The 3,530-nt window shown below is 39.3% G+C and overlaps 1 long non-coding RNA gene across 1 annotated transcript in view; it reads right to left on the bottom strand.

Moving 5' to 3' along the window:
* The window catches only part of LOC311125057, a 2,381-nt gene extending 910 nt beyond the window's left edge, over nucleotides 1-1,471 (bottom strand). Inside the window, exon 1 of the long non-coding RNA XR_014612828.1 lies at nucleotides 33-1,471. This is a non-coding gene — a long non-coding RNA (uncharacterized lncRNA). The remainder of the gene's footprint in view (nucleotides 1-32) is intronic.
* Between the last annotated feature and the right edge of the window lie 2,059 nt (nucleotides 1,472-3,530).

A 3,530-nucleotide genomic window follows, 5' to 3' on the forward strand; every position in this document is an offset into this window, starting at 1 on the left:
GGCTAAAAACTATATTTCAAACAAAATTTTACCTTCAGGATTGACCTCAATGTCATCCAGCCCTTTCCCCTGCAGGTAAGGCAGTCTTCCTTTTTCGATTGCTATCAACAGTTTGCTGACTTTTGCGAGCTGCAGGGTACTCTCTGGAAGCCGATAGAATTCTCTATGGACACGGATGTCATGTCCTAGAAAGGTGGCAAGTTGATCCATTTCATTTTCTTTGAGGTTTAGTAGTGTGGACAAAGTGGCGACTTGTTTCCGCAATCTTGTTGAGGTGAGTGCCTCTGGGTTCTTTGCACCACATTGTTTGCATACTTGCGAAAGCAGTCGGAGCCTCTGTAATGGGAAAGGACACATGGCCGTGCAAACATGTACACATTTTCTTTGTGGACTTGACACTCTTTTCTGCTTATCATGAGGAGGTCCATAGCAGTGATCATGTCAGGGGTTAGAAGCACTGGAACCTTTCTTGACCTTTTACCTCGAATCTCAACTCTCTCAAAGTGCTCTGCAAGCTTCCTCTCGAAGTCAGTAAGGCCCCTCACAATGTCTGGATTCAGCTCCGTAAGATCCCTGGATGTGAAAGACTGAAGCTCCATTTTTGAAACTTCCCCTTCCCTCCTTCTGTTAAATAGTACTACCTGCGTCAAAGTCACTTTAGCAAGATTTCCAAAGCTTTTGCTGTTGGGTTCATCCTCAAGGTCCTTCATACACTTAGCACGCTCAGTAGCAAGAAACGTGTGCAGCACCGACACATCCTCTGTAAAGGGTAAAACCTGTGGTTTATTCCATTTGGCTTGTTGAAGTGTACCCAATGCGGCAGCTGAAATGGACTTTGTCCACTTTTTCTGATGTAAAGTGGCAAATTGCTTTGCAGACTCTGCAACAGCAGGGCGATTTGCAATGATGGCATTGCATTGAATAATGCCTGCAACTTTGGCTAAACTGTGTCCCAATTTCAAAGCCAATGATGGGATTTTATACGAGTTGCTTTCGACATCATAACCAGCAACATATCTTACTGCCTGTATCACATGGGGAAAGTTACAGGGCATAACAAGGACTTCGGTGCTCTTCAAAGGTGTTATAGCCCTTGCCGTTATCAATAGTCTTGCCATCTCTCTAATTTTTTGGCGTATGTAGTCATTCCTTCTCTCATATGGTTTCCTGGAATTCAACAGTGACTCGCCGATACAAAGGAATTCAGTTTCACTCCTTACAACCGAGGAAACGTCATCCTGGTTAATTTCACAAGCAATCTTCCAAACAGTTTCCTTAACTGAGTCAGGTCTTGGTAAGTGCAGTTGAATCCGTTTTCGCCCAACTTGAGGCTCTCCCTCAACAGACTTCTTCGGGCAGTTTCTCACATGTCTCCATAGAGAATTTCTTGCATACAGTCCTTCGCAAAATTTGCATTGACGGTAGTCATCAGATGGTTTTGCATTACTAGGTCTTTTACAGGCAACCATCTCTCCAGTGCCACAGGTTGCCACTTCAGTATTATGGTCAAAGTTTCATCTCTTCTTAAGAGAGCGTAACAACTCCTTTATTAAAACTGAAAGCCATTGCAACATCAGGCTTTTCACTGTGGATGGATTCGAGGTGTCTTGCCAATTTATAAATGGCCTTTTTACAATAAAGACAAAATTGCTTCTTGTTGTACTTGCTTCCTTTTGCTGTTATTGACAAAGGTGTGACATTTATGGAGCTTTTCTGGTGTGATGTGTTCTCTGATGAATTGGCACTGCAGCTTATTACTGAAGTACAAGGATTGCTGCGCATCTTTGAATAACTTAATGTTCTTGGCTTCTCTGAACTGGTGGTACTATCCCCACTGTGTGCTGTAACATTCCCTAATGGTTTGTTCTCTGACAATTTGTGGTGGAGATTCTTTTCTGTGGTTTTATATTCCTTACTACAAGAACTTGTAGTACTTATAATAGAAGCATCCGAGGAATTGCCACATGAGTCTGGAAGATAGTCTGCAGCATCCGAAGATTCATCAAGGTCTGAAGGAAAATGGAGAAAAAAAAGCATCTAATTCTATCAATAACTTTATACATGTATTAATACCTAGGGTATCATACTCCCTACAGTACCATCACATTGTCCATAACACCTACATACTCACAGAAAAATGTATTCTAGTAAACTGATTGAAAGACCTCTGTCTCTCAGCTATCTCTTCTCATAACGATCCTCACAACGATCATGACGGCGCCTCAGATTTTGCAGATGGCGGCTTTTTCTAAGCTGTACAAATTTCTACAATGTTTCCTCACATCAAAAATACCACAATGTGTTAACAAAGAACATGAACTATTTTATCTAATGACAAGAATGCAGCTTTCTTACCTGCTTTGCAGTAGGACACTGGAAGGGTACAATTCCACTGAACTTGCTTGCCTTGAATGAAATTATGAAGAATAAATATTTGTTTGTAATAACACAGTACCGTAACAGTAAATTAGAATATTATACATTATACTGTATGTGAAAATAATTTGGGTTAAGAAATTGACAATACTGTTTTATAGATGACCTATAAATGAAAAAATGAATATGTGGATCTGGGGTTTTCAAGCAAGACTCTATAGAAATGGTTAAAACTGTACAATATCTGCTAACCAACAATATGAGGACCGTGTAACACACACTCTACTCTGGTTGGGTCATACCATATCGGGACGTCATCTGAAAGACATTTACGTCTTGAACAGCCTTAGTACCAAATGAGGACTTGACGACTGAACACATCTGGAGTCAAGGTTCCTGACTTTGAGTTATCCTTTTGTTGTCAAAGAAAGCTCACAACCTTAAAAGTAATGTAAATGGATCAACTGCCATATAAATTAAATCACGCAAATTGATAAGAAATATGTTAAATGGGCAAAAACATTGCCCCAAAAATACAAAAACATAGGCATTAGAGAGAATAAGATTAATTTTATGTTTTGAGGGGCGGTTAGTTCTGTCAAATGGTCGGGCTAATTTTGTTTACGCTATGATATCGAAACAAGTTATGGGAATGTTGATTTTGTGAACATTTTACACAAAAGGTTGGTTGTAATACAGTAAAAAGCCATTTAATTCATATTTTGGAATGAACTGAGACAACAATTTAATTTAAATAGAAAAGATCTACAATATATATGTAATAACCTGTTGGAAGGATGAAGTGGATCTCTGTCTCACTTCTGGGTCTGCTGAAGGTTGAGCTGGGATCTTGTCACTTGGTGTCTGCAACGAAATACAACAATAACATGTCAGAAATATTGTGTTTTATAATATAGATCATATCTATTTAGTAAACTAATGATCATACTCAGTTCAGTCACAATATATTCCTACCACCTGTCTATCATAATCACCTTTGGGGTGAGACTCATTGCTGAGGTCAAGGGCTGCATTGACCACAGATGTTAGGAAAGATAATTCATATGTGGATCTGGGCTTTTTATGCAAGACTCTATAAAAATGGTTAAAACTGTACAATATCTGCTAACCAACAATATGAGGACCGTGTAACA

The sequence above is a fragment of the Coregonus lavaretus genome, assembly GCF_964263955.1.
Source record: "Coregonus lavaretus genome assembly, contig: HAP1_SCAFFOLD_1329, whole genome shotgun sequence".
NCBI classification, from domain to species: Eukaryota; Metazoa; Chordata; class Actinopteri; order Salmoniformes; family Salmonidae; genus Coregonus; species Coregonus lavaretus.